Raw genomic sequence first — 10677 nt, 5'->3', positions numbered from 1 at the left:
GTCAAAAAGTAGCTGCATTTGTTTGAGCTGTTTTCTAGTGACATTTATTTGGTGACATCCATAACAATGAGCTAATGAGGTGCGATTTCGCCTGGCATAAAAAATGTGCTCATTCATCAGGACACTGTTGTTCAGAGGAGCTAGCCAACAACACAGCAAACACAATCATTTTAAACTGAAGCTGGAAAGACTGCAAACGATCTGCACTTTGTTTCGTTTTACCTTTTTTCAATGGACATTTCTTTGTATATATCCATAAAAATGATGCCAGCTGATTCATGATTTCGACTAGTTGAGAAATGCTGCCTGTCTGTCTCCTCCCTACATGTTCATTACAATTGGACAGCTGGAGATCGAATTTGAATATTTAAACAATGTTGCAAATGTTGGAGAGACAGACAGCAAGGTTTATACAAATCTCCGCTGTTGAAAACGAAATGTTAGTCTAAAAGAAATGTGAGATAATGTCAGGATGCTTTTTATAATGGAGATCAAGTTTATAAATTGCCTGGCTGGGCTGATGAGACAGTGGATTGCGCAGTCAGATGGAACAGAGTAAGTAGGCATTTTAATGTTGTAGATTTAGCAGGTGGTAATTTGTCGAATAGACACCGGCTGGAATGTGGTTTTAGCCAATCAGCATTCATGATTAGACCCACCGTTGTATAATATGCAAATATATGCTAGAACGTGCCAATAGGATCTCGCTAACTCATGCTTGGCTCTGCCCACCTCCTTGCTTGTTCTGCCCACTGTGTTTCATTTGCTCCCATTGAAAACGACACAGATGAACTAACTTGGGTTAGTGGGTTAGTTATAAATATCTTTGGTAGAACAATGATACAAATCTTTGGTATTATCACAGAGTTTGTAAACCTACTATACAATCTTTGGTATTATGATAGTAGCCTAATGTCCATTATTTTTATTATTTTTAATTTGACCTTTATTTAACCAGGTAAGCCAGTTGAGAACAGGTTCTCATTTACAACTGCAACCTGGCCAAGATAAAGTAAAGCAGTGCGATAAAAACAACAACACAGAGTTACATATGGGGTAAAACAAAACATAAAGTCAAAAATACAACATAAAATATATATACAGTGTGTGCAAATGTAGCAAGTTATGGAGGTAAGGCAATAAATAGGCCATAGTGCAAAATAATTACAATTAGTATTAACACTGGAATGATAGATGTGCAAGAGATGATGTGCAAATAGAGATACTTGGGTGCAAATGAGCAAAATAAATAACAATATGGGGATGAGGTAGTTGGGTGGGCTAATTTCAGATGGGCTGTGCACAGGTGCAGTGATCGGTAAGGTGCTCTGACAACTGATGCTTAAAGTTAGGGAGGGAGATAAGAGTCTCCAGCTTCAGAGATTTTTGCAGTTCGTTCCAGTCATTGGCAGCAGAGAACTGGAAGGAATGGCGGCCAAAGGTGGTGTTGGCTTTGGTGATGACCAGTGAGATATACCTGCTGGAGCGCATACTACGGGTGGGTGTTGCTATTATGCCCCATATGTGTATTTTATTTTTAAGTGGATTTCGCCATTTTGAACATCTTTTTATATTTTCTTAGGTATCTTATCTTATCCTTCATCAGGCACAAAGGGATGTGTGTGGTATGGCTCAGAAATTAGCCATGATTGTGATACTGTAGTCAGTCAGTCACAGGCACGAATGGACTGGCATCTTCCTTCCAACAACAAGTATGATTGCACTGTGACAAAATGTTCACAGCCTTTTTCTGTATTATCACTTGATTAATTCTGATCATATTGTGTTTCGTAATCTAGCTAACCTGTAACCAGAATAACTGTTTGTGTGCGGTTTTCCTTTATCGGCTATAGATGGCAGTGAGAACAAGGGAATCCTTCTTTGGACCTCTTGAGTCTTGTAGTGATCTTAAAGTGCCAACAGGGGGCGCCCATATGGTGTTACCAAAGATTTGTATTGCTAAACTCTATTCTGTAGTTTTACAGTTTGCCTCTTAGCCTGATTCAGGTGCAACTTGTCTTCCTGTTGTAGAATAACCCACATACATGTACACATTTGTTCACAACACACACAGACTTATTCAACCAGAGGAGAAGAGGACTCGCAGGTGTTCCTCAGATGGTTGACTTTGTCTATAGGACTCAGTGCTCCCAGATTAAAGGGGCTGTGTGTGTGTGTGTGTGTGTGTGTGTGTGTGTGTGTGTGTGTGTGTGTGTGTGCGCGCGCGCGCGCGCGTGCGTGTGTGTATAGTGGGTACACACTGCAGTTACAACACTCTCTTGGCATGCACATTAGGATGTTTGATTAATTAGTGGTTTGTTCCAATGAGTAACTGTCTGAGACACAACTGAGTGATGTGCAAACTTTGGCCAGGTTGTTGGTGAGGAGAAGTGAGAATGAAAATAATAAAAAGGATGATTGGAAGAGAGGAAATGAGAGAGGAAGACAAATGTGTTCAAATCAATAGACACGTTTGGTTTTATTTCATGAGAGACTGTGGGTGTATATGCTGTCGAGATGACTGTAGATCACAGGAGGTTGGTGGCACCTTAATTGGGGAGGACAGGCTCGTGGTAATGGCTGGAGCGGTATAAGTGGAATGGTATCAAATACATCAAACACATGGGTTCTATGTGTTTGATGCCATTCCATTAGCTCCTTTCCAGCCATTATTATGAGTCGTCCTCCCCTCAGCAGCTTCCACTGCTGTAGATGACTGTGCCAGATAGAAACAAGCTTTGTCTATCAGTAACAAATGGCTCCCTTCTATTGGCTCCCTTCTCTCTAGATTAAAACAGGGGCTTTCTGGTGTTGATACGTGTCGAAAGACAGAGAAAAAAATTATTTAACAATTATTGCAAAAGAGAATTTCCAAAATGGCTTCAAAGAAGATGAGGGAGGGGGGAAAAGTTGGACATTAATTATTTGCTCTTAGATGGTTATGTTGTCGGTTTCTTCCCTAAAAGAATCATCACAAAATCCTGATGGTGTTCTTTGTAAAGGATATGCACCACAAGGATTCAAGGGTGTTCTTTTGTTAGGTATTAGTCAGTGACACAACAACCACCAAAAATTTAATGATTACAGTTATGCAAATTATTAATTGGAGTGAATGGAATGTGGTGAGATTTGTACAGCGGGACAGAGCAGAACAGGTTGTGCCAGCCTGATGATTACCAGGGTGTGTCTGTTCTCCTCTATATTCTAACAGTTCACACGCACACGCACGCACACACACACACACACACACACACACACACAATCTCTCTCTCTGTATCATGCTAGCTTTGCCAGAGGAGCCGGAATCTGTTGCTCAATCAAATCCATGTTTTGCCAACTGCCCATATCTGACTGTACGTTAAATGGAAGCACAGAAAGAACCAGTTTAATCCGATTTTAGGATCACTAATCCTAACAACACTATTGGTCTACAATTACCATCAGTAACACCAAGTTTACTGGCTTTAAATAAAAACCTTTAAATAAGCTGTTTCAGTCATGCAGCTACAGTCATTCTGAAACAGCATATCGATTAACATGAATGTCACTATGACTACACACTCAGATTTACTGAGTTATAACAACATGAGAACATGCCGTTTGAAGCAGTTGATTAGTTAGATCTCTGTAGGCTATAACACCACAATAAAGGAAATTATTTATGCCATAGCTGTGAAATGAATTCGTAGTTTAATCTGTTCAGAAGTGGTTATTGTGTGAGCCTGCGTGCATGTGTGATTTTAGTGGAAAGCCCCTGTAACGGCACAATAGTCAGTTTGGAAGTGCCCCGTGGGCAAAAACTAGTTAAATCAACATTGTTTCAAACTCATTTAAACAAAAGTGAGGACATTAAATCAATGTGGAAAACTGATTGGATTTGCAAAATGTCATCAATTTAAGGGAATTTCATATTTTTTTCACCTAATTTTTCACCTAAATCGAATGACAGGGTGAAATGTTTTTGTTATTTTAAGGTGAATTCACGTTAGTTGACAACTCAACTAAATGTACAGTGGCTTGCGAAAGTATTCACCCCCCTTGGCATTTTTCCTATTTTGTTGCCTTATAACCTGGAATTAAAATTGATTTTTTGGGGGTTTGTATAATTTGATTTACACAACATGCCTACCACTTTGAAGATGCAAAATATTTTTTATTGTGAAAAAAAACAAGAAATAAGACAAAAAAACAGAACTTGAGCGTGCATAACTATTCCCCCCCCAAAGTCAATACTTTGTAGAGCCACCTTTTGCAGCAATTACAGCTGCAAGTCACTTGGGGTATGTCTCTATAAGCTTGGCACATCTAGCCACTGGGATTTTTGCCCATTCTTCAAGGCAAAACTGCTCCAGCTCCTTCAAGTTGGATGGGTTCCGCTGATGTACAGCAATCTTTAAGTCATACCACAGATTCTCAATTGGATTGAGGTCTGGGCTTTGACTAGGCCATTCCAAGACATTTAAATGTTTCCCCTTAAACCACTCGAGTGTTGCTTTAGCAGTATGCTTAGGGTCATTGTCCTGCTGGAAGGTGAACCTCCGTCCTAGTCTCAAATCTCTGGAAGACTGAAACAGGTTTCCCTCAAGAATTTCCCTGTATTTAGCGCCATCCATCATTCCTTCAATTCTGACCAGTTTCCCAGTCCCTGCCGATGAAAAACATCCCCACAGCATGATGCTGCCACCACCATGCTTCACTGTGGGGATGGAGTTCTCGGGGTGATGAGAGGTGTTGGGTTTGCGCCAGACACAGCGTTTTCCTTGATGGCCAAAAAGCGCAATTTTAGCCTAATCTGACCAGAGTACCTTCTTCCATATGTTTGGGGAGTCTCCCACATGGCTTTTGGTGAACACCAAACGTGTTTGCTTATATCTTTCTTTAAGCAATGGCTTTTTTCTGGCCACTCTTCCGTAAAGCCCAGCTCTGTGGAGTGTATGGCTTAAAATGGTCCTATGGAAAGATACTCCAATCTCCGCTGTGGAGCTTTGCAGCTCCTTCAGGGTTATCTTTGGTCTCTTTGTTGCCTCTCTGATTAATGCCCTCCTTGCCTGGTCCGTGAGTTTTGGTGGGCGGCCCTCTCTTGGCAGGTTTGTTGTGGTGCCATATTCTTTCAATTTTTTAATAATGGATTTAATGGTGCTCCATGGGATGTTCAAAGTTTCTGATATTTTTTTCATTACCCAACCCTGATCTGTACTTCTCCACAAATTTGTCCCTGACCTGTTTGGAGAGCTCCTTGGTCTTCATGGTGCCGCTTGCTTGTGTCCCTTGCTTAGTGGTGTTGCAGACTCTGGGGCCTTTCAGAACATGTGACACTTAGATTGCACACAGGTGGACTTTATTTAACTAATTACAGTGAGGGAAAAAAGTATTTGATCCCCTGCTGATTTTGTACATTTGCCCACTGACAAAGACATGATCAGTCTATAATTTTAATGGTAGGTTTATTTGAACAGTGAGAGACAGAATAACAACAAAAAAATCCAGAAAAACTAATGTAAAAAATGTTATAAATTGATTTCCATTTTAATGAGGGAAATAAGTATTTGACCCCTCTGCAAAACATGACTTAATACTTGGTGGCAAAACCCTTGTTGCCAATCACAGAGGTCAGACATTTCTTGTAGTTGGCCACCATGTTTGCACACATCTCAGGAGGGATTTTGTCCCACTCTTTGCAGATCTTCTCCAAGTCATTAAGGTTTCGAGTCTGACATTTGGCAACACGAACCTTCAGCTCCCTCCACAGATTTCTATGGGATTAAGGTCTGGAGACTGGCTAGGCCACTCCAGGACCTTAATGTGCTTCTTCTTGAGCCACTCCTTTGTTGCCTTGGCCATGTGTTTTGGGTCATTGTCATGCTGGAATACCCATCCACGACCCATTTTCAATGCCCTGGCTGAGGGAAGGAGGTTCTCACCCAAGATTTGATGGTACATGACCCCGTCCATCGTCCCTTTGATGCGGTGAAGTTGTCCTGTCCCCTTAGCAGAAAAATACCCCCAAAGCATAATGTTTCCACCTCCATGTTTGACGGTGGAGATGGTGTTCTTGGGGTCATAGGCAGCATTCCTCCTCCTCCAAGCACGGCGAGTTGAGTTGATGCCAAAGAGCTCGATTTTGGTCTCATCTGACGACAACACTTTCACCCAGTTCTCCTCTGAATCATTCAGATGTTCATTGGCAAACTTCAGATGGGCCTGTATATGTGCTTTCTTGAGCAGGGTGACCTTGCGGGCGCTGCAGGATTTCAGTCCTTCACGGCGTAGTGTGTTACCAATTGTTTTCTTGGTGACTATGGTCCCAGCTGCCTTGAGATCATTGACAAGATCCTCCCGTGTAGTTCTGGGCTGATTCCTCACCGTTCTCATGATCATTGCAACTCCACGAGGTGAGATCTTGCATGGAGCCCCAGGCCGAGGGAGATTGAAAGTTATTTTGTGTTTCTTCCATTTGCGAATAATCGCACCAACTGTTGTCACCTTCTCACCAAGCTGCTTGGCGATGGTCTTGTAGCCCATTCCAGCCTTGTGTAGGTCTACAATCTTGTCCCTGACATCCTTGGAGAGCTCTTTGGTCTTGGCCATGGTGGAGAGTTTGGAATCTGATTGATTGATTGCTTCTGTGGACAGGTGTCTTTTATACAGGTAACAAACTGAGATTAGGAGCACTCCCTTTAAGAGTGTGCTCCTAATCTCAGCTCGTTACCTGTATAAAAGACACCTGGGAGCCAGAAATCTTTCTGATTGAGAGGGGGTCAAATACTTATTTCCCTCATTAAAATGCAAATCAATTTATAAATTTTTTTGACATGCGTTTTTCTGGATTTTTTTGTAGTTATTCGGTCTCTCACTGTTCAAATAAACCTACCATTAAAATTATAGACTGATCATTTCTTTGTCAGTGGTCAAACGTACAAAATCAGCAGGAGATCAAATACTTTTTTCCCTCACTGTATGTGACTTCTGAAGGTAATTGGTTGCACCAGATCTTATTTAGGGGCTTCATAGCAAAGGGGGTGAATACATATGCACGCACCACTTTTCCGTTATTTATTTTTTCAAATTTTTTGAAACCAATTTCGACTATTTTGTGTATGTCCATTACATGAAATCCAAATAAAAATCAATTTAAATTACAGGTTGTAATGCAACAAAATAGGAAAAATGCCAAGGGGGATGAATACTTTTGCAAGGCACTGTAAATCAAAACTAGATGTTGAACTGATGTTTATGCCCAGTGGGTGGCGTGTGTGTTGTCAGAGGAACCCAATAACTTTACCATGGTCCGTTTGGAACAGGTGAGGGGTTGAGGGGTTTCTTACTCAGAAATGAAACCCACATGCATATTCAGAAGACAAACAGAGACTAATGACTTGCATCAGTGCATACGGTTTGTGCAGAATGGAGCAGGTGAAGATTTTCCTCTCTCACTTTTTCCCACAAATACATGCAAATCACTGATAATGTAGTAGGAGACATAAGAGAAGCCGAGACACACCCTCAGACTCAGAACCAATCTGCCTCTTCCCCTAGTAGACATTCAGCACTGTACCTCATGGTCTAACGTTGTCATGTGGTCCTCTTTTGTCCTCATGCTACCACCTCACTACAAAGGTGGTGGTTATTTTAATGAATTGTTTAGTTGTGAGACTTGTGCCATTTTCTCTTCCTCTTCTGTGTTTTAGAAAGTGACCTTATGGGAGACAGATACTGAGAGAAAGAGGCCATGTTTGTAGTCACTGACTAGTGTCATTTTCGTATAAGCCTGCTCCTGAGGTGCACTCAGATGTGACATGGTAGAGGCCCAGAGGACTTCTTCCAGACTATTACAATGGCTAACCAGTGGAGGGCCTTATCATAGGCACATCCCAGACCTGCCTGTTGAAGTAGACCACTACGAACTTCACCCTGGAACTAAGAATACATTCACATGAATATCCTAATCAGCTAGATGCACACCCTATCCACCCATCCCACCACCAGAATAAATTCAACTCCAAAAGTATTTGTGAGTGGAGTTAAGTAGATAGCCACATGTGGGTTCATTGGGTAGTAGGAGTGAAAATGAAGTCAGTGATGTTCCGGCTTGCCTCAGAGAGAGAGTGAGCTGTGTGTGTGTGTGACTCGGGCAGTCATAAAAGCACAAACCACCAGCAGGCTTCCAGATGCTCAACACATGGGCAGATCGATGAGCAGCAGCAGCCACACTGATACTGGTGGTGAGGTGGTTCATATGCAAAAGGAAGCGAAAATAGAACAAAAGTGGCCTCATCATTTGAATACTGCTAACCAAGCCTGATTTGCATATTGGTTGGTTTTCAGCATCATCATTATAAGCCCTGGAAGGGTATCTGTGTCATGGTCTGGGTGTTCTGGGTAATGTCCTTATTATACAGAGACCGATGTCACATCTTACAGGCTCCATACACTCACCGTCTAGTTTATTAGGTGCACCCATCTAGTACCAGTCGGACCCCCTTTGCCTCCTGAACAGCCTGAATTCTTCAGGGCATTCTACACGGTGTCGGAAACGTTCCACAGGGATGTTGATCCATGCTGACGCGATGGCATCACGCAGTTGCTGCAGATTGGACGGTGGTACATTCATGCTGTGAACAGCCCTTTCCATCTCATCCCAAAGATGCTCTATTGGGTTGAGGTCTGGGGACTGAGCAGGCCACTCAAGTAAACTGAACTTGCTGTCATGTTCCAGGCGATGTTTTTCTACTCCTCAATTGTCCAGTGTTGGTAATCGCGTGCCCACTGAAGCCACTTCTTCTTGTTTTTAGCTGATAGGACTGGAACCCAGTGTGGTCGTCTGCTGTAATAACCCATCCGTGACAAGGATCAACAACTTGTGCAATCCGAGATGTCGTTCTGCACAACACTGTTGTACTGCGCCGTTATTTGTCTGTTTGTGGCCTGCACGATTCTTTACATTTACATAATTTAGCTGACACTCTTATCCAGAGTGACTTACAGTAGTGAGTGCATACATTTTCATACTTTTTTTGTACTGGTCCCCCACGGAAATCAAACCCACAACCCTGGCGTTGTAAGTGCCAAACTCTACCAACTGAGCTACACGGGACTCTTGCCATTCTCCTTCGACCTCTCTCACCAACAAGCTGTTTCCGCCCACAGGACTGCCGCTGTCTGGATGTTTTTTGTATGTAACACCATTCTCGGTAAACCATAGACACTGTTGTGCGTGAAAAGCCCAGGAGGGCAGCCATTTCTGAGATATTATAACCGGTGCGCCTGGCAACGACGATCATACCACGCTCAAAGTCGTTTAGGTCACTCATTTTACCCATTCTTATTTTTTTTCATCATATTTTATTTATGCATTTTCAGTTTTACAAACAGACAGAAAATGACAGCAAACAATACATCAAAAATACCCCCCTCCCCTCAACAGAAGAAAAAAATACAAAAACAGAAAGAAAAAACATGCTCTTAAGGAATTGGCACCTTGCTTCATTGATATTTGGCATACTGTATAAGGATTATGCTTGGCATTAAAAATAATTACTGTGAATCAGGGTGGGTTGCAGGTTGTGTTGCCCATCATCACGTGAAAGACACACTAAAAAGGGCCGCCATATCTTAACGAATGTATTAGATCTGCCAGAGCGATCATGGCAAATCCTTTCTATATGTAGCAAACTGGTGACTTCAGCTAACCAGGTTTTAAAAACAGGTACAGTCTCCTTATTCCAAAGGCTTAAAATGTTTATTTTTGCAATAACTATGCCATATTGTACAGTCTTCTGTTCCCAGTGGGTTAAAGTCGTTAGGTGCTGTGACCTGCCTAAAACAGCAGTGTCCAGGGCTGGTATGAGGTTACAGCTGTATACTTCTGAGTAACACTTTAAAATATCCTGCCAGAATGTGTGCAATTTGGAGCATGACCAGAAGAGGTGACCTAAGGTACCCTCGGCAGACTTGCACTTAGGGCATATCGGAGAGACCGAGGGGTAAAACGAGTGTAATTTGGTACCTAATCAACTGTTTGAGTGGTCTGTGAACTAATTTATCATACCAATAAATTTAGATCCACCCTAGGACTAATTTAGCTGAGTCTGAACCCATATGCAGGGCTGATGAGCCTTCCACACCACCTATGAGAACTTGATATGGTAATGAGGATTATTATAGGTTAGTCCATCATCCAGACATAAATAATCCATAACTGTAACCCAATACTGTAACCCAACTGTAACCCAATTAGTGTCCCGCTTTCAAGGAGCGGGACACTTATCCGAACGCTTATAAGAAATCCCGCTATGCCCTCAGACGAACCATCAAACAGGCAAAGCGTCAATACAGGACTAAGATTTAATCTTACTACACCGGGCTATGACGCTTGTCGGATGTGGCAGTGCTGCAAACTGTTACGGACTACAAAGGGAAACCCAGCCTCGAGTTGCCCAGTGACGCGAGCCTACCAGACGAGCTAATACCTTTTATGCTCCAAGCCTACCAGACGAGCTAAATACATTTTATGCTCGCTTCGAGGCAAGCAACACTGAAGGATGCATGAGAGCACCAGCTGTTCCGGACGACTGTGTGATCACGCTCTCCGTAGCTGATATGAGCAAGACCTTTAAACAGGTCAACATTCACAAGGTCGCGGGGCCAGACGGATTACCAGGACGTGTATTCAGAGCA

The sequence above is a fragment of the Coregonus clupeaformis genome, chromosome 13 (assembly GCF_020615455.1).
Source record: "Coregonus clupeaformis isolate EN_2021a chromosome 13, ASM2061545v1, whole genome shotgun sequence".
Taxonomy (NCBI): Eukaryota; Metazoa; Chordata; class Actinopteri; order Salmoniformes; family Salmonidae; genus Coregonus; species Coregonus clupeaformis.
The sequence above is the reverse complement of the archived record's forward strand: the minus strand, read 5'-3'. Positions refer to the sequence as shown.